This window comes from Cynocephalus volans, chromosome 7 (assembly GCF_027409185.1).
Source record: "Cynocephalus volans isolate mCynVol1 chromosome 7, mCynVol1.pri, whole genome shotgun sequence".
Classification (NCBI taxonomy): Eukaryota; Metazoa; Chordata; class Mammalia; order Dermoptera; family Cynocephalidae; genus Cynocephalus; species Cynocephalus volans.
In genome coordinates this window covers 149554199-149576299 of record NC_084466.1, presented here as the reverse complement: position 1 = coordinate 149576299, position 22101 = coordinate 149554199, and positions in this window count along the sequence as shown.

Genomic DNA, 22101 nt, shown 5'->3' with positions numbered 1-22101 from the left:
CCCCTTCCAGTCAATAGCCCTCTGCTAAGCCATTATCACACGTGCTCAGACTCATCTGTAAACTCAGTCTGTAAACAGACACACACACACACACAAACGCATGTACTTCTAAGTTTAAGGTAAAGAGAAAAAAACAAGGGAAAGGATTATAGAATGTTTTGATCAGAAGGGTCAAGAGGAAGGAGATCCATGCAAAGAAAATGAAGACAATAATACACATAACAACTTGCATGACATTTAAAAGACCCCAAAAGGACAATATGTTTTTCCCTTCAAATGCCAACCAAAAGAATAAAAAAGTTTCTGGCCTCTATTTCAAAGTGTAGCCAAACTATAATTTCTTATGGTTGAATCAACTGCCCAACTGGTTTCTGCCTAGTACCATTTTTGCAGAATTGAACCCTCCCCTCTATCCATAGGCTCATAGTGGCAACAGCCATGTTCATACAGAATGACCCCCTATCCCCACCACCCCCTGACCATAGACAAAAACTCTCTACCCCAGGAATTTGGAATGAAAACCGAAAGAGGCAGCTCAGCCTTCTGGGAGGGAGAGGAGGGTTATAAATGGCAGGAGCTGTTGGCAGCAATCTTCAAGATATTGTGTTCCCGGCTCTCATCTATGCTGAGTCCCAGCCATGTCCCTGCTCTGGGGCTTTACCATGAGCCCCAAAGAGTTCTGTTTGCTGAAACTAGCTCAAGAGGTTTACATTACTTGCAGCCAAAAAAGTATTAATTATAGAAGAAACATCTAATGTTTGTTTGTTAGAAATGAAAATGATTGTTAGAAAAACTTGAAAACAAAGCAATCCTCCCTCACCCAGCCCCAGAAAAAGTAAGGAGACCAAGTCCATCTACAAGGATGGACATGTGCCAGAGAGTAGGTGACAGATGAGGGACCATGGGCACATAATTGTCCCCAAAAGCTAGTAATGTCAAGATAAAGGACAGAAGCAGTTACCATGATAAAGAAAACCAGATTGACAAGTGTCTTGGGAACATGCAGAAAGGGGCTGATTTTAAAAATTGAGGCTAGGGAAGGAATCAATAACTGCCTTACATTAAGTGATCTGCTCCAGGAAAGCAAAGAGTTGAATACATGACACCGGACTTGGTGTCTACACATCACCATGGTTCACATGAAGCCAGTCAGCAGCACTGTCCCCCGAGATTGGTCTCCCTTACTTAAAGCTGAACAGCTGATTCCCAAATTTCTCAGCTCACAACACTCTCCTCAGGAGGAGCCCCTGAAGTGACAGATGAGAAGGTGTTCTGCAAAGGTGCAATCACTCCACCAGTACAAAAGAGAGAAATCACCATTTAACTTTCATCACCCAATTATCTTATGCAACACGTGGAAGGACAAAAGGAAAGAGAGGGAAACGAATGAAAGAGAAGCAATTTCCCAAAATCAAAACAAAAAAAAAAAAATTAAGCACTCCCAGAAATCTGATCCCATAGTTCCTGTGCATAAAGCCTTTCTATGACTTCCTGCCACCTACAGATCAAGTCCAAGACCGGCACATTGTGCTCCTGCCACTTTGTCCACTTCCTTTCTTGCTGCCCACCTTCCCCTCTCTGCACCTGCAACAGCAAATGCTCCTGGTTCTCCAACTCACCACGATGGTTCCCACCTCCGTTCTTGGTGGTCAGCTGCCAGGCCATCTCCTTCCTTATAGACACGGATTTCATTTTCTTACCTTATTTTTTTTTATCACTTTCTTCTTTTCTCTTCAGTTACTCTAATAACCGTCACTGACTCATTGAACATCTCTTCTAATTAATACTCTTTGGCTGCAAGGAACAAAACCACTTGAGCTTGCTCCAGCAAACAGAGAGAATTCATTGCGAGGACACTGCTTGCCCCTGCCTCACCTGGCTCATCCACCTGCTTAATTCCTAGTTCTTTCTTTAACCCTCAATGCATGGATCCCCTGCCCCAGGAAGACCTCAGGGCCCTGCTAGGTTAGATACCCCACCTCTGTGCCCCCGTAGTGTTCTGTACAATATGTATATATGTTTTCTGGTGGGTTTTTGTGGGGTCTTTTTTTTTGCCATTTTCCTCAACAGTTAGATCATGAGCTCCTCGAGGATGGGTACTTTATTCCCCAGTGTCAATACTTTACCTGGCTGGGTGTGAAAATTCAGTAAATGTTTGTTGAATACATATACAAATTATCAAGAACGTAAATTATTGCTGGTGACCAACATAATGGATATTAATCATGGTCAGCCATAGATACATATATTTAATTCCTAAGCAGGTATTCTTCCTCATGGAATCCTATTTCCCAGCAGTCAGTTTCAGTCAATTTCACACACATTCAGCCTGTCTCAGAGTCTCTGGCACTCTTTCTTCCAGCACAGCAGATTTTCCATTTGAACTTGAAATTGTTCAATCTATTACTTTTACGTTGCTCTGGAATATAAGGCCAGATTCATCATTTCATTATTGTGGACTCAATATTATCTAGTGCCATAAACAGTTACTTAAAAATGACCTCATGTGTTTCATATCTCAGGATTTTTTTTTCAAGTGACTAAAGTTGAATACATGCTTGGCATTTATTTAAATAACAAAAATAAGTACCTTTTACTTGGACTGAGCTAAGCATTTTCCACATATGATCTCACTTAATAGCCATGAGGAATTACTGTTGCCAATTTAAAGATGAGGAAATTAATATTTAAAGAGGTTAAGTAACTTGCTCAATATGATGCAGATAGTAAGCGGCGGAGCCCAGAACCAAACCCAGGATATCAGATTCTAAGTCACCCATCTTCCATATCAATGGGTGCCTATTACACCCAATCCCAAACCAAGTAAAGAAAAGGAAAGACTGGAAATAGGTGTGATGTGAACAAAAAAAAAAAATTAGGAAGACTGACCGAAAACAAGTGACTACCTTTCATTATGTCCCCATGCAACATTTTTATTGCTCAAAGAATTTTTGTTTCTTTCATTATTCTCTTCTTAACTATCATAAAACTGGAAACTTGACCCTGAGGTTAGGAGTGAGTGGGAGAGCATGACTCCTCACTGCTCAGCTGGAATTTGACATAAGACTATATATCTCAGACCATGTTAGGAATCTCTTGAAAGCAATAAGCTTGCAAACTAAATTACCAGCAGCAAAGCCAACCACCTTGAGGTCCGTGAGGTCTGTGCACCTGCTGCTATGAAAGCTCCTCACCAGGACTCACGCATTCTCTGAGGCCAGAATGCAAACTATAAATCACCAAGAGTTATGAGGATGAAGGCTGGCTAGTTAGCTCAGTTGATTAGAGCATGGTGCTGATAACACCAAGGTCCAGGGATCGATTCCGGTACCAGCCGGCTGCCAAAAAACAAAAACAACAAAAAAAGAGTTATGAGGATGAGAAAGACTCCTTGAAGGCTCCCCCTGAATGAAGTAGACACAGGCACTGTTCTGTGCAAATTCATCTAAGCTTCCTTATGGACACATCCCTAAAAATTATAGAATGCTCTAACAAATGTCCAATGAAAATTTCATTGATTAGTCAAAAACCACGTATAAGTCTGAGCATGCAATATGCTTGACAGTTTCTCATCATTTCTCCATTGGGCCAGAAAAAGAAAGGTCTTAAAAGCGTTGAGTCCAGATATTTTAAATTAATCAAAAGAACATATCAAAATTTAATGGGGGAAAATAGGTCAGCTCCTGAGTTTTTCACCAAGAAATAGGTCTCAGTGGCACAGCCTTGGAATGTACCACAGACTGAAAAGCATTGCCCTTACAGGAATTGAAACTGAGCCTAAGGGTGTCTTTTGTCTTTGATGTTCTGTCTCCATATGTGATGGGAAATGTGGTTTATTCGCAGAATCTTTCTGTGAATTGCTTGAGGAAAGCTGACTTGAAAAAACTCTTTCGAAATAAAGACAAATGTTTTGTAGAAGGCAAGTACACAAATGAAAGGAAATGTTTCAATTCTACTGAACGACTAACGACTTGTAGAAATGGTAACTGTGAGGCAAGGCAGGGTTGGAAATATTGCTAATTAGTGTATATTAAGCCTTGTCTAATTAATCTTGAGAACTGAGGGAAGTAAGGGAGCGACAAAGCAAAGCTATTCCAGCAACTTGCCAATTAACAGGAACTTTCTCCTTTGCCCTGTAGATGAGATAGAATTATCAACGCTCCCTTGCCATGGACTGTGAGTGACTCTTCCAAAAGAGAACACTTCCATCCTATGAGCTGTCACATTATCCTCTTGTATGTGATTTGGAACAAGGCATTCAATAGTCATAAGGTAGAAACAGCTCAAATATCCATCAACAGATGAATGGATAAACAAAATGCTATCTATGTATACACACAATGGATATTACACAGCCATAAAATGAAATGAAGTACCAATACATGCTAGAATGTAGATGAAACTTGAAAACATTGTGCTAAGTGAAAGAAGCCAGACACAAAAGGCCACATATTATATAATTCCTTTTGTGTGTGTGTGATCATCATTTTCTTTTTTTTCCAACTTCACTGAGGTATAATTGACATATAAAATTGTATATTTCCAAGGAGTACAACATCGTAATTTGATATATGTATACATTGTGTAATGATTGCAACAATCAAATTAATTAACACAATCATTATCACACATAGTTACCCTTAACCCTTGACTTGGTGTTGACAGCACCACGCTCTCAAGTGAGCTAACCAGCCATCCCTATATAGGGATCCAAACCCATGGCCTTGGTGTTATCAGCACCACACTCTCCCGAGTGAGCCACAGGCCAGCCCTTGTATCACACTTTCTTATCCACTCATCTGTCAATGGATGTTTGGGTTGTTTCCATATCTTGGCTATTGTAAATAATGCTGCAATGAACACGAAGGTGCAAATATCTCTTCAAGATACAGATTTCATTTTCCTTGGATATATATCCAGAAGTGGGATTGCTAGATCATATGGTAGCTCATTTTTAATTTTTTGAGGAATCTCCATACAGTCTTCCAGAATAGCTGTACTTATTTACATTCCCACCAATAGTGTGCAAGGATTCCAATTTCTCCACACCACTGCCAACACTTGTTATCTCTTATTTGCTTGATAATAACCGTACTAAGAGATGTGAGGTGATATCCAACAGTGGTTTTGATTTGCATTTCCCTGATAATTAGTGATGTTGAGCACCTTTCCATATATCTGCTGGCCATTTCTGTATCTTCTTTGGAAAAATGTCCGTTCAGGTCCTCTGCCCATTTTATAATCAGGTTACTCATTTTTTTTGTTATTAGTTCTATGAGTTCCTTCTATAAGCGTATTTCAAAAAGTTTGAAAGGATAAGTATTATCTTTTCATTCTATTTTTCCACAAACTTGTTGAAGTACACTCGTAGAGTTTAGATATTAACTCCTTATCAGATATATAGTCTGCAAATATGTTTTCCCATTCTGTAGATTATATTTTCATTTTATTGATTGCTCCCTTTGCTAGGCAAAAGACTTTTAGTTTGATGTGTTCTCACTTGTTTATATTTGCTTTTGCTGCCTGTACTTTTGATGTCATTTCCAAAATTCATCACCAAGACCAACATCAAGGGGCTTTTTCCTCATGTTTTCTTCTAGCAGTTTTCTGGTTTCAGGTCTTACATTTAAATATTTAATCTATCTCAGGTTAATTTTTGTATATGATGTAAGGTAAGGGTCCAGTTTCATTCTTTTGCATGTGGATATCCAGTTTTCCCAACATCACTTATTGAATAGACTATGCTTTCCTTGTTGTGTATTTTTGGCACCCTTGTCGACCTTTGGTTGACCATACATTGGGTTTATTTCTGGGTTTGTATGATTCCATTTATATGAAATATCAGAATAATTAAATCCATAGAGACAGAATACAGAATGATGGTTGCACAGGGCTAGGGAGGGAGGGGAACAGAGAGCAACTGCTTAATGGGTTTCTTTTTGAAGTGATAGAAATGTTTTGGAACTAGATAAAGGTGGTGATTGAACAACATTGTGAATGTACTAAATACCACTAAATTTTTCACTTTAAAATTGTTAATTTTATGTTATGAGAATTTTACCTCAATTTTAAATTTCGATTAAACAAGATATTCACCAGATGTTTAAAAAATGCTATGTGGAAATTTTAACACATGAGTAAGAGTTAGGATAGTGTGATAAATACTTCTAATAAAAACAAAACTATGAGAGCAGACCTGTCTTCCACATCACTCAAAGTAAAGCATGAGATCCTTTAGATGAGACATAATCTTCTGAGGAGATAAGGATTTAATCAAATAACTACAGGTTTAGTTGAGCAGGAAACCTCTTAGCTGCAATATTCTACCCACCACCTCCTATACACATTCTTATCAGGAAAAAAAGCACAAATGTCAACACTTCCCAGGGTTCTTTCTTTGTTATGTCTGTCTCTCAGTGAGTCCCTTTGGGGTGAGAGAACAAACTACTCCACCCCCAGAGATGCCACCTTGATTCCCGCAAGTACCACACACACTGGCACTCACAAGCTCTTCCGAGGGCATCAACCTGCCTCCATACTCAGAGTCCAACTTCCTGCAGAGGGAGAGACCTGGGTTTTAACCAAATCAGGAAATCTGAGAAGCCTGGAAAATTCAATTTGTGCTGGCTCAGGATTTAAGGTATTTGCTTTATAGCATCCCCACACAAAACCCTACTCTGAGGAAGTGTACTCTACAAGAGAGACACATTAATTATAAATCCCAGACCACTACTCTCAACCCTTCCCTCCCCAGAAAGAAATACCCTAGAGTTCAAAACTGTGTGACTTGTAAAATGACTTATAGCAACTTTAAAATAACTCTGCTGACCATATCAGAATGGCATCAAATTGGCTTAAGCAGGTTCAAAGCTGAATCAGTGGAAGAAATAGTGTTTCCCAGTGCAATTTTTTCCACATGGGGTGATTGGGGAGGAGATACTTGAACACTGCCATTCCTTACACACACTCTTCTCAAGTTGAATATTTGCACAGGACAGTGGCTAGAAAATAGACACATCTGAGTGCACATAGAAAGTAGCTCATAGGTAATGATGTAAAGTTTGATTCAGGAGCTGAATGCAAACCTGAAAGCTACATTTGTGCAACATCTTTACTTAGTAATTCCTGAATATTGCAGGGGGGAAATCCAGTGTAAGTATTGACGAGAAAACATGCATGACTATTGTAAAAACTGCTTTCCCTCGGGACCCATTTCAGCAAGCACAGAATGGTCCCAACCAAATCTCTTACTGCAATCTTCCCTGTGAAGAAAAGAAATAAACCAAGCAAATTAACATTACTGCATCGAATCTGTAATTAGAAAATCAGTAAACACAACAAACCCTATAGATACCAACATTTGTCTTTTTCTCATCACTCTAGAATTTTCTGCACATCTTTGGGAGTGAGGGGACCCAAGAAAATGGTGAGATACTGACAGTCCATCTCTCCTTGCCTCAAGCGATAAACACAACATTTCTCTCTTTTAGCATCTCCATTCACATTATGGAACATGAGAAAGACAGAGATTTGCATTAAGAAATTCTTAACCAGAGATGGACCTCCTGAGTTTATAAACACCCTGGATTTTGCATAAAATGTTTAGTTTACATGCACCACCTAGAGACAGGGGCAATAATTTCATCAGGCTCTCAGAGAGATCCCTGACCCAAAAAGCTCTAGAATCATTATTTTAAAGGCTCCAGTGAGAGGTGAACTGACTGAGCAGAACCTAATTTCGCTCGGCCCTGGGCTGCCACCATTCTCACCATATTCAGAACCAGGTCTCCAGAAACTGTGGGACTGTTCTCACTCCACTGGTTTGCTCAACCAATTTTTGTCCCACCTACTGTTTGCCAGAATGGGAGTGGGACCGAGAACCATGGTAAAATTTGAAACCACGTCCCAGAAAATCAGGCAAATGTCACATAGGAGAACTCACAATGGGAAACCAAATCAGGTACGTTTTACAAAGACAGTGCTTACTTCAAGTCAGCGATGACTTAAGTTGACCTGGCCCACTTGAGATGTGAGTTCCAATCAATTTTAGTTGGAATAAACCAACTGAGCAACGCTTCAGCCTTCCTTGAGCTTAACCTACACCGGTAGATACAGCATTGTGAGAAGGTTACAGTGTGACTTACATCACACATAAGCAGATAGTCACAAAACTAAATTAAGTCATTAACATATTGTGGTTTCCCAAGACTCTAGTCCTATATACACTTTTCCTACCAGCCGTTATTGATGTGTCTCGAATGATTCCGGGTGGGACCAGTTCTGCTCTGTAGAATTTTCTCTGGCAGATTCTAGAGTTTGTGTGTCTCACCCACACAAACCCAGAAAGCGAGTGTCAGATTCGTATGGACACAGTGTAAAAAAATCACTTTTTAGTGCAGAGAATGCAGGTCCTTATCCTCAAAACACAGGTCTCTTAGAGATCTCTCCCCACCCCCACCCTCAATGTTTTTCTCTCACTCGCTAAGAGGTTGTCTAGGCTTAGGGATGTTCAGGTTCACACGGACAGAAAGCAGCAGAGCTGGACACGAAGCAAGGCAGTGGTGCTGCTGCAGAACCCACACTCCCAACCCTCGGCCCTTCTGGGAGTGTGGCATCCCATTTTACAGATAAGAAAGCAGAGACACATATGTATCTACAAAGCGACTTCGTCACTCACAGACCTGAGCTATTAACCATAATACTGAGTCAACCCTAAGGCAAAAGGTCCCAACAGCACCCGGAAGACTGAGGCTGCCACATTGGGCTTTTCTTGCCCGCACCCCATCCAGTCCCTCCGTCCCTGCCTGTTCCCCCGTCCCCCACCCCAGTTAACCACCCACCAGCCTGTGCAGTGTGTCCCTTCCAGGGGGAGCAGAGATGTCCTCCAGCCCCTCTCCCTGTCTCTCGCCAGGTAAAATGTGTGCGTCTTAGCAGTGACTTCTGGAGACCAAGCCTTCGCATGTGTTTCCCAGCGGAGCCGAGTGTCGTCTGCCTTGAACGCTCCCGGAGCAGCGACAGTCACTGCCAGGCGGGGCGCTGCGGCGCAGGCAGCAGGGCGAATGCAAATTCCCTCCGGGCACCTAAGCCACTTGTTCCCATCTCGGGCCTGCCAGCCTCCCCTCTGCCAACTTCAACACTGAGGTTTTTTTTTTGGCTCCTTTTACTTTCTCTGCCCCAAACCCCGAGGGAGCTGTTCATGAATGGAGAACCGCCCACAGAGCAGCAGCCAGGCGCCGGGGGAGGCAGCGGAGCAGTGGGACTTCCAAAGGGGACAGGCCCTGCTGGCGACCGAGAGGTGACATTGCCCGGCCACTGTGCGGCGGGGCCAACGCCCCAGCTGTCACACCAGGGCGGCTTTTGGCGGGAACACGACCGAGTTGTGCATCTTATCAGGACAGCGTCTTGGCCAGAAATGCAGGTGGCGAGAATCTGCTTTGAGAGTTGGTGTCCCCAGCACCAAGCTTTCCAAGGGGGCTTGGTATTCCCCGAGACAGTGCGGCCGACGACCGGGGGGAGAGTGAAGTGTCAGAACCACCTGTTCCTTCCGAGGTCTCGTTGGACTCCGAGTCCGCAGCAGGGCGGTGACCTCGCGGCCTCGGACCAACCTGCCGCTGCCAGGCCCCGCTCCGGCGCCACCTGCTGGCCGCTCTGCGAGCGCCGGCGTCCGTCTCTGCAAACGGGGGACCGTGACAGCTTCTTCGCGGGGTGCCGGGGAGAGCAGGATGCGTCCCGTGCTTGGAGCAGTACCTGCCAGAGCGAGCGCCACAGGAAAGGTTTGCTATTTCTATCCCTTCCGATTTCTTCTAATAAGACCCTATGTCTGCTGTGTCTCTCACATCAGGAGATTTCACTTCACAAAGACAGCTGAGAACATGATATTCTCACCCAAGAAATTCTCTGATTCCGAAGAGAAAATAGTGGGTTATTCCCAGGGACAGGAAAGGTCGGGATGACTGGCCAGTTGGCTCACTGGTTAGAGCGTGGTGCTGATAACACTAAGGTCGTGGGGTCCCCAGCCGGCCAGCCACTAAAAGGTCGAGATGGAATCACATTGTTTATCTGATGACTAAGATTCTCAGCCTCAGTTGTCCTTTTCAGTGAAATACCAAAATTCCGTAACATGAAGAAAGTTGCCTTGTGTTCCTCCTTAGCTGTGTTCATGCTTTTCAGAAATCTATATAAGTTTCTATCTTTTCTAACATAAATGGAGGAAGAGCAACAGAGAACTGAGAACAAGAGAAAGTAATTATACTGCTTGGTAACCCCTCCTGTTGGGCTAAGCTGTGTCCCCCAAAAATTCACATGTTAAGTCCCAGTCCCCAGGACCTCAGAATGTGACCTTATTTGGAGATAGGATCATTGCAGTTATAATTAAGGTTTGATGAGGTCACGCTGGAGTAGGGTGGGCTCCTAATCCAATGTAACTGGTGTTCTTATAAATGGGGGAAATTTGGAAACAGACACACACAGGGAGAATGTCATGGGAACATGAAGGCACAGATAGAGGTGATACGTCTACAAGGCTAGGAACACCAAAGATTGCCAGCAAACCATGAAAAGCCAGGAGAGAGGCCTGGAACAGATTCTCCCCCACAGCCCTCAGGTGCTGACACCTTGATCTCGGACTTCTAGCCTCCAGAATGAGGAGATAAACGCCTGTTATCTAAGCCACGCAGTTTGTTCTGCTTTGTTACAACAGCCCTAACAAACTGATACACCCTTCCACAGCAAGAAAGAGCAGATGGTTTATGTGGAAGGCGGTATATACACCACTGGGTGGTCTGTGGATTCAACAGATTTTGAGTACCTGCCCTGGGTCAGTATTGTGCTTGGTCCTAGGGCTACAACAAAGGATAGATCATAGTCCAGTCATAGAGGCACTCCAGCTTCAACACTGAATTCCCTACAGCCAGGCTAAGTGCTTAGGGAGCGTGGGGTGAGTTGTGAAAGGCTTGGAGGTGGTCCAAGTAGAACTGCACGTAACCAATAGCAGCTCTGCCTTCCTGAGCAGAGCCAGAGGTGGCCAAGGTGGCAGATGCAGCATCATCATCTGGCAGTGAGGAAAGAGGCTCCTGCCAGCTTCATATGCCCATGACCAATGTTGCTGATGCAAAAGTATGAGGAGAAAACATTACCTCTTAGCAACTGACATGACATCTTCCCTTGTTGAAAAGACATTTTGCTAAGAATTTGGGCTGGGCAACTATGGTGACCCCGAAGGTTATGCTTCAGTAAAACCATAGGGTCACTAAACTGCTTTCAGGTGAGGGCAGAGTCTGTGAACTACAGTTTTTCATCTGCTGAACAAGTCAGGCTGAGTCCTGCACAGGGAAGGAGAGAGACCCCTAGTGGTAAGGCAAGGGAGACTTTGGGGACAGGACAGAAATGTCTAATTAGGACTTTTTTTTTTTTTGGCAGTTGACTGGTGCAGGAAACCAAACCCTTGACCCTGTGTTATCAACAATTAGAATTTTTAAGTTGCTTATTGGAGAGGGGGTTGGTTAAAGTCCTCCCTCTATTCCCTCCGGAAATTTTCCAGTGAATGCCCCATTGCTTCTTGGTACTTGGGGGAGGGTTTTAGTGGGGGAAGCCCAGTAAAAAAGACAAGTGAACATCTGACAGCTGGGTTAGCCCAGAAGTCATTTTTTGATACTTTTCTTACCATCCCTCTGGTTGCAAGGCATGTGCACAAAGAAGAACTCCACCTGATTCCAGGTAAAATTTATTCCCAGGAATAACACATTCCAAAACCAACGAGACATTTAGTACATTCTTAAACTGAAGACTTGTCTTATTTAAGTCTCATAAACACCATTTAAGGTTTGTAGCATCCTGTTCATTTTAAAGATGAGGAAAGGAAGCTCAGGAGAGCCCAAGTCACTTGCCAAAGTGCAGCAATGGCAGTGGGCTGGCTTCTCACCCCATCTGTCTGGGCCTACTTGTCCCGTGGTCAGGCCACCACACTGGAAATCATAGACTGTGTGGTTTGAAATAAACAACTTAACAAATTTCCAAAGGGATGGGGGTTGGAGGATTGGGAGTGGTTACAAGATTTTCCTAGAATGAAAGCACCTTGTGTTCACAGGCTTTGTACGTAAGGTTTCTCCATCCAATCCCGTCCCCAGGAGCACTGCCAAACTTCTCTCACTTGTAGATCTATACACAGAAAAATGACATTCAAAAGGTGTGCTTTTGCACTTTTTACAATAGCCAAGAGTTGGAACCAGCCCAAATGTCCATCATCCGATGAGCGGATACGGAAAATGTGGTACATCTACACAATGGAATACTACTCAGCTATAAAAACGAATGAAATACTGCCATTTGCAACAACATGGATGGACCTTGAGAGAATTATATTAAGTGAAACGAGTCAGGCACAGAAAGAGAAATACCACATGTTCTCACTTATTGGTGGGAGCTAAAAATAAATAAATAAATTCACACACACACACACACACACACACACACACAAAAAAAAAAAAAGCGGGGGGGGGAGAAGATATAACAACTACAATTCCTTGAAGTTGATACGACAAGCAAACAGAAAGGACATTGTTGGGGGGGTGGGAGGGGAGGGAGGAGGGAGGGGGGTTTCGGTGATGGGCCACAATAATCAACCACATTGTATATCGACAAAATAAAATTTAAAAAATAAAAATAAATAAATAAAATAAATAAAAAACAAAAGGTGTGCTTTTGTCACATTTACCTAAATCTCAATTCACGGGGTTTACAACCCTAAAAAGACCTATTTTTTTCTTAAGGAGCAGAAATCAATTGAGTACCCAGTTTTTTATGTTATATAGTTTTAACTCCACCCAACTCAATTATGATTTTACACAGATTAAAAGTTGCCCTCAGTCTTCAGGATGCTGAATTATTTTTTCTTAACATAGATCATGAACTATGGTTTATATGGTTTATATACAATAATTATGTAGGTATTAAAGAGAACAGTAGATCTATATACATATTGAAAATATGTCCGCAGCAGGCCAAATGAAACTAAGTAAGGAGAACAGTATATATAACATGCCTATTTTTATTTTAAAAAATAAAAGATCATTATACATAGAAAGGTATAAGAAATGTTTACACAACAGTGAAAACTGGGAAAGGAGCCCAAAGGACAGAAGAGTTCTAGCATTTGCTTTCCTCTGAGCATCAAGGGAGCTTCCTGGGAAAATGCTACTTAGCCAATGGGCCGTCCAAACTAACAGGGTCAGTCTTTGGTTCACTAAGAGTTTCTATCATGAACAGGTGTTGAATTCAATCAGATGCTTTTTTGCCACACGTTGAGGTGATCATAAGACTTTTCTCCTTTAACCTGTTATATTAATTGATTTTATAATGGTAAATCAAACCCAACTTGTTCATGATTTACACGTTTAATCAATGCAGGATTTGGCTTGCTAATACTTTCTGCAGGATTTTTGTGATCACATTTATGAGTGATTTTCCTTTTCCATTCAGCCCTTATCAGATTGTGGAATCAAAGTGATCCAACTCTCAAAATACGAGTTGAAGATTGTTCCCTCTTTTTCAATATTCTGGAATAATTTGTATAGAATGGAATTATTCATTCCTTGAATGTCTGATAGAAATTGCCAGTGAAAAGCTTCTGGAATTTCCTCTATGGAAAGATTTTTAACAATCGGCCCCATTTTCCTAGATTATAAGACTATTCAGTATTCTATTTCTTCTTAAATCAATTTTTAGGCTATAATTTCTACAAATTTTTTCATTATATCTAAACTTAATTTTTATAAGCTTAGCATGGCTTATACTATCTTAATGTTTGCATTTCTAATATTGTTCATTTCTAATATTATGTTTCCCTCTTTTTTTCTGGATCATTCTTACCAGAACTTTGAATTTTTTTTAAGTCTTTTCAAAGAACCAAACTTGTTTTGCTAATCTTCTCTATCAAAAATGTTTTTCTAGGGCCGGCCCGTGGCTCACTCGGGAGAGTGCGGTGCTGATAACACCAAGGCCCCGGGTTCGGATCCCATATAGGGATGGCCGGTTAGCTCATTGGGTGAGCGTGGTGCTGACAACACCAAGTCAAGGGTTAAGATCCCCTTACCAGTCATCTTTTAAAAAAAAAAAAAATGTTTTTCTATCATTACTGTTATTCTAATGTTTTCTATTTTGTTAATGTCTATTCTTATCCTATTGCTTTTATCATTTTGATTCTCCCTTTGGGTTTATTCTACTTTTCTTCTACTAACCTAAGTTCAATTGTTGTTATTTCATCAATTTTGAGCCTTCTGTTTTTAACATGTTAAATATAAATATATTAAATATAGGATATATAAAATAGTCTATATTATACATTATATACCATATAAATATTTCACTTAGTATATTAAATATTTAACACTATCAATTTCCCTCTATGAAATACCCCACAAGTTTTGATATTTGACCAGTACCTCAAGCCCTGCTGACCCTGGGGAGTTGTGGGCAGTTTGCTGGGTACCGACGACATCAGGGCCTTCAGAATTTCCATCAATGGCCCCCCAAGTGCTGTGGCAGACCCCACTGCTTGCCTTACCCCTCTTCTTTACTAATAGACCTCCAGTTTTGTTCAGGTATTGAGTGTCCTTGGCTTCACAGGCTGTGTCCAGCCCCAAGGTGTGAATACTGAGTAGTAAGCCAGTATGGGAATCCAATTCCCTGCCCAGAGGTTGGTACACACCTGAGCATGCAGCTCCATCCTGGCCATTGGGATTGGGGGAAAGTCTGCCCAGGATAGAGGTGGGAGAACTTGGAGAAAGGTTTTTCCTCCCAATAAAAAGAGACACAAGGGAGAAAGCACTGCTCTCCTTTTCTGAAATTTGTTACATCCAGAGGTGGGACCTCTCAAAGCTATTGTGCAACTATAAGGGGAAATATTACCAACAAACCGAGAACGGCAGAGCTGAAAGCTGGAAAGCAATAGGGCACTGATGATGTTGAAACCTTAAATCTGCATTTCTTATTTTATTGGAAGCCCCTTATTGTTTAAGCTGCTTTTGTCAGATGAAATTGTCCTGCAGGGGCCACAGGAGGCCAGCCTCCTGCCTGGCATCTGATGGTAGAAAGTTTTTCAGTGGCATTGCAATGTGATCTTCGAACGTTTGCAATGAATCAGGCAGCTGGAAAAGACACTCATCAGTTACTGCAGCATTGCTTATGTCATCTTAGAAAAAGCTCATTATTCCACATTGCTCCTTTGTTCTTGGGAACTCAAGAAAATGTTTCTTTGGTAAATTCATATTAAAGTGATAGATGGTCAGAATAAGCCCATGAGAGGAAAAGAAAAATAAATGAAGTGAGGTCAGAGCTTGTGCCTGCCATTATGATGGTCCAGAGGACTCTCCTGGAAAGCCACACTGCAAGCTGGGCACTTGCGGTGTCTGGGAGATGGGAGCTGTCCCTGCATACACGCCACTACCTGCTGAGTACATACAGGCAGGGTGAAGCCGTCTTGGCTAAGCACTCACTTTTCTGGGAGATCACATTTCCATTTTAGGACCCTTTCTCACAAAATCTTTACACACTGTTTAATTTATATTATTCAGTGTCCTTTGGCTACAAATGATTGAAATATTATCTCAGACTTGACTAAGAAAGCAAAAAGGACACACGTCTAATGGCTCACATGAGCAAACCAAGGGAAGGTGTATCTGGATGTAAGGATTTAAATAACGTCAGGACTTTGCCTCCTCCTCTCTCTGCTTTTCTCTGCATATCAGCTCCATCCTCTCAGGCAAGCTTCTGCATGAGGCTGGAATCATGACAGGCAGCTGCCCCATGGTTATCAAACAGACTTGCAGGCACAAAGGCAAGAGTGTCCCCACCAGCTCCAGTGAGAAATTCCAAGTGGAAAACTCTCTGACTGGCCCAGTTTGGGTATCATGATTATTTATCATTGGTCCAATCACTATAGAAAAGAGGGTGTTGTAGGTTGAATTTTGTCCTCCAAAACGATATGTTCAAGTCTTAAGTTCTAGTATCTATGAATGTGATCTTATTTGGAAAAAAGGTCTTTGCAGATGTAATCAAGTTAAGATGAGGTCATACTGGATTAGGGTGGGCTCTAATCCAATGACTACTGTCCTTATAAGAACAGGGAAGTTTGGACACAGAGACACACACACAGGGAGAATGCCATGTGATGACGGGGGCAGAGATGAGTGACACACCTACAAGCTAAGGAACACCAAGGATTACCAGCAACTACCAGAAGGTGGGAGAGAGGCATTGGACAGATTCTCCTCCAGAGCCTGCAGAAGGAACCAACCCTGATGTCATCTTGATTTCAGATTTCTAGCCTCTAGAACTGTGAAAGAATACATTTCTGTTGTGGTAAGCCACCCAGTTTGTGGTATTTTGTTACAGCAGCCTATAGTGGGGTAGGACAGCAGGTTGGTCAGGTGCCCACTGAAGTTGCCAGGTAGGTGGGGTATTATGAACTGCAGCCTCCAATACATGGTTGGAGGGGAAGAAAGAAATGTACCCAAAGAAGAGAAGAGTTTCCATTAGTACAAGAAGAGGGTAAAGGGTGGTGGTCAAGCAAGTACAGTAGCCACTACATCAACATACATCGTCATCCTCTTTGGACAGATTTCCTATAGGTGGACAGTAATTAATATGGTTTTGCATTGCAGAAAATGTTTATTCCTTTTTCCAAAGATGGTACAGATTTCTTCATCCAAAGTTAGGAATTTATAAGCCACTACAATTTGAACAGTTTTATTCTCTAAATAAGGACTGAAGTAGCTTGATTTGCTTTGACACTCAAAAAGTTCATGGATTCTTTCAGTTGTGCAATTCTTCTGTAAGAAATGTTTTATTAATTACACCAAGGTATATAAAAAATTCAAAGTAAAGTTCCTGTGAAGCACACATTATATTTCAGTTACTGATCAGATTTACCCTTTCATCTCGGGAGTGAAATTCAAACTATGCATCAAATGTAATAAAGATCTAATGAATTGAAATTAGTTGTCATTTTAATGTGCTTTTAAATTATTTTTAAATGCTAACATTCTTATATTAAATGGCCAGTTCAAAGATGTTAAAGTGTAACTCATAAAGAGTAATCTTCAAGTGGACACCATCAGATGGTCTTGTGCTTGAGGATTCTATTTCAAGGCCAGCCACACTGCAGTTAGAATTCTAATGAACAACAGAGATAGAATCCTTTAACAGCTTGGGCAGGGAGGAATCTTCTCCACAACATGTTCCCTTTCAAAATGCAGACCTTGCAAACAAAGGTAACAGTAAAGGAATTAGCCTCATGAATATGCATTCAAATCAGTCAGCCAACAAAGAATCTACTGAGACCTCCACTCATAATAGCCAAAATGCTGCTTTATGTGCTCTGTGGATATCAACATGCACAGTAGTCTTTTCCTCCCAGACATGCACCTTGGGAAGACTAGACAAACCAGGTCAGGAGACCAGTGACAACCAGGTGCCTGGCTCCAGATACCAAGGCCCCCTGCTGATTGTGCTGCCACACTGCCATTTGTAGACAAGGGTAGAATCAGTGTAGTGGATTGTAGTGGATTGATTATTAAAGAAATGCACTATTCAGTGCAAGTCATCAAAAATCTATTGAGCACCTAGGCCACAGGAAGCTGTGGCTCGATAAATCTAACTAAAGTATAAGCAATTTTAATAAATAAACAAAAGGTCTGTGAACCCTCCTTTTTCCATGCTGACATTGAAGAAGGGGACAGCCTGGACTCAGACAACTTGCCAAATAGAATATCATGTGACCCTCCCTCTGTGGCCCACTGTGACTACACTCTTGCTCTGTGTTTCCAAGGGAACCCAGGACCAACTTTGTTAAGCACAGCTTTGTTTCCTGAAATGGACCATATGCTCTAGGGAACGGATTGAGCATGAACACTGATGCCCTTCTGACCCAACTCAGCTTTGTCCTCGGCTCCTGGGTTCGACTTACTCACATGGAAGGCAGATGGCAAATAAAAGCATAATTATGCTCTCCTACTCACTGATACTGGACTGCACCACAGATAAGGGATTCATAGCTAAGGTCACACTGCCAATCAAAGACAGAAAATGATACACCTAGGCATCTGGTAAACAGAGCAATAAATATTTTTTACTTTTCATGTCAGCAAGAGAGGCACCTCATCTTTTCTTACTTGATAAAAACTTGTTCTGCAGAAAGATTGCAATTTAACCCCTAACATGCCATCTCCGGTGGGCAATAAGCACTAACTTCCTGCCATTTCCTATCTTGAAGTTCAGTGTAAGTGTCCAAGATTTGATTATTTTAGGTACTGTTAAATACAGAGGTACCCCTGAGTTTAGATGTCACAGAGCTTTCTGGAAGTAACTTGATAGAAAAACTTCTTTGGAGGTTTAATCCCAGAATAGAATTCCCTTTACTGCAAATGGAATTGTCAGTGTGATTTAGGATGCTCCAAAATATACACTTGCCACTGGTCCTTCTTTCATTAGAGTTTTTTTCCTGAGGTAACTGAGGGGGTTTTTTCTCTTGTTATATCTTCCCAAACTTAAGTCATTTAAGGTAGTGTGACATTTATGAAACAATAAACATAGAAATAAATGAAATAGAATACTGTCCAGAGTTAGATAGTATGATCGCACATACATGATCAGTTGAGTTTCAACAAAGATGCCAAAGCAATTCAGTAGGTAAGAAACAATATGTTCAACAAATGTACCAGAACAACTGGTCATCCACATGAAAATTTTTTTAAAAACTTTGAACTTTACCTCACATCATAAAGAGAGAAAAACTCAAAGTGGATCACAGACCTAAATATGAGGGCTAATACTATAAAATTTCTAGCAGAATACAGAGAAGAAAATCTTAACAGCTATGGGTTAAGCAAGGACTTCTTAAATAAGACACAAAGAAGCAGAAACTATTTTTAAAAACTGACAAATTGGACTGCATCAAAATATAAATATTTTACTCTTCAAAAAATCTGTTAAGACAATAGAAAGGCAAGATGCAGACTGGGAGAAAATATTTGCAAAACTTATATCTATCCACACTATATAAAGAGCCCTTACAATTCAATAAGACAAATAGGCAAAAGATTTGGACAGTTCACCAAAGAAGATACATGGCAAATAATCACATGAAAAGAAGTTCATATCATTAGTCATCAGAGAAATGCAAATTAAAATCAGAATGAGAGCTGGCTGGTTAGCTTAGAGCATTGGGTTGATAACACCAAGGTCAAGAGTTCGGATCCCCCACTGGTCAGCCACCAATTAAAAAGAAAATCATAATGAGACACCACAACACACCCTCTAGAATGACTAAAATTAAAAAGACTAACAATAACAAGTGTTGACAAAGATGTGGAGCAGTCAAACTCTCCTCTATTGCTGATGGGAGTGTAAAATGATACATTTGGGAAAAATGGGCAGTTTCTTATAAATTTAACATAAATTTAAATTTTTATAAATTTAGCTACTACCAAAGCCAGCAATTCCACTCCTAGTTAGTTACCCAAAATAAATAAAAGTATATGTCCACACAAAACTCCCATGCAAGTGTTCAAAGTAGCTTTATTCATAAGAGCCAAAAACTGAAAATAATACAAATGTCCATCAATAGATAAATTTTGGTTATATCCGTACAAAGGAATACTCAGTGATAAAAGTAAACAAACTACTGATAAACACAACATAGATAAATCTCAAAAATATTATACAGAGTGAAAGAAGCCAGACACAAAATACATATGCCCTACACGATTCCATATATATTTTTTTATTTTTTATTTATTTATTTTTCCTTTTAAGTTTTAAAGATTTCTCTTTATTTGCATATTCTTTTCCTTTTTAATTTTTATTGAATCAAAATTGATTATACATATTGTGGGGGTTCAACATTGAGATATGTTGATCAAATCAATATTACTAGCATATATATTGTCACAAATTGCAATTATTCTTTATGCCCTTTGTCCAATCCCTCCCCATCCCCCTTTCTCTCCCACCCTCCTCCCCCCTCTAATCACCCTAGATTTTTTCTCTCCCTCTGAAAGAATAATGGTTACTCTGCTGATTTGCTGTTCAAATGATCTGTCCAATGCTGAGAGGCATGATCAGGTCCCCCAATACTATCATACACCTGATGTCTCTTCTGTCACTATGAAATGGGCTCTGTGGAGACAGACATCCTCCTCCTTTCTTTATCTCTGCTGGTGACTCTCCTCATGTCAACTCACTGCAGTGGCTGGCGGACAATCTGCGTGGTGGTTGTGGCATCTAGCCGCCTTTGTGGCAGCCATGGTTATTGTGATGGCTGTGGTGGGCCACCCACATGGAGGAGATGTTTTTGGCCTGCTCTGTGGTGCTGGCAGTGTGCCTGGTTGTGGAGAGTGTGCAATCCCCAGTTCCATGCCCCTGGTCCCTGAGTGGGTCCTGAGGCACTGGTATGGTGTGCCTGGTTGTGGGAGGGGATCCAGTCCCCTTCTCCATGCCCCAGGTACCAGGGCAGGCCCTGAGGTGCTGGCATGGGGTACCTGGTTGTGGAAGGGGGTCTGGTCTCTGGCTCCATACCCAGGTCCCCATGTGGGCCACAGGGTGCTGGCATGGGGTGTCTGGTTGTGGGAGGGGTCCCAGTCCCTGGCTTCATACCCCAGGTCCCAGAGCAGGCCCCAAGGTGCTGGCACAATGTACCTGGTTGTGGGGGGGTTCCGGTCCCCTTCTCCATGCCTCAGGTCCATGGGCAGGCCCCAAGGCACTGGTGTGGTGTACCTGGTGGTAGGAGGTAGATCCAATCCCCTTCTCCATGCCCTGGGTCCTAGAGTGGGCCCCAAGGTGCTGGCATGGTATGGCTGGTTGTGAGAGGCAGGTTTGGTCCCCTTCTCCATGCCCTGGGTCCCAGCATGGGCCCCAAGGCACTGGTGCAGTGTGCCTGGTTGTGGGAGGGGGATCCAGTCCTCTTCTCCATGCCTTGGGCCCCTGGGCAGGCCCTGATGTACTGTCCCGACATGCCTGGTTGTGGGAGGGTGGGTCCAGTCACAGCTCCTTACCCCAGGTACTTCAGTGGGCCCTGAGGTGCTGGCGTGGAGAGCCTGGTTGTAGGAGAGGGGTCTGGTCCCCTTCTCCATGCCCTAGGTCCCTGGGTGGGCCCTGAGGCACTGGTATAGTGTGCCTAGTTGTGGGAGGGGTTTCCAGGCCCTTTCTCCATGCCTCAGGTCCCCAGGTAGCCCCCAAGGTGCTGGTGCAGTGTGCCTGGTTGTGGGAGGGAGTTCCGGTCCCCTTCTCCATGCCTCGGGCCCCTAGATGGGGCCCTGAGGTACTGTCACAGTGTGCCTGGTTGTAGCAAGGGGGTCCGGTCCCTGGCTGCTAGCCCTGGGTCCCTGGGTGGGCCCCTAGGCATTGGTGGTGTGCCTATATGTGGGAGTGGGGTCCAGTCCTTGGCTCCAATCCTTGGGTTCCCAGGTGGGGCCCTGAGGGGCTGGCGATGTGAGTGGTTGTGGGTGGGAGTCCTGCCCCTGGCTCCATGCCTCATGTCCCCTGGTGGGCCCCAAGGCATTGATGGTGTGCCTAGGCCAGAACTAAGTTTTTGTCCTTTGCTCACTTCCAAAATGGGGGAACTTCCTGTGGGAACCAGTACTTGAGCTGTGTGGTTGAGTAAATTGCTGCTTTGCTGCTGTTTCCCTAGGGAAGGCTTTTTGTGCAGCTCAGGGTTTAATGGTTGACCATACAGATATTTCTGGCTCTCCAGATACTTGGTGCACCTGGGTTGTGTAGAAACTCTGATCTGGGCCTGAGTTTTTTCATCGAACTGCACCCATGCAATTCTGCATTCCTGACCAGTCTCCACTGAGTGGTCCTGTGCTGACTGGGGGAGGATTGGCTGTCCTTGCTGTGTCCTAGTGTTCTCCCCATGGGCCCCGTCTCCCCAGCTGCCTGAGCTCCAAACACTTACCATGGTATGGGCCCTGTACTGGTCCCTTGTGATGACTCACCGGCTTCTGAGTAGCTCCCTTTTTTCAGTTTTCCTGGCTCCTTGCTCCTGCATGGGTCCACGAGAACCCTATTAGTGGTCTTGCTGTCCTGGGGGCCACCAAAGTCCTCTTC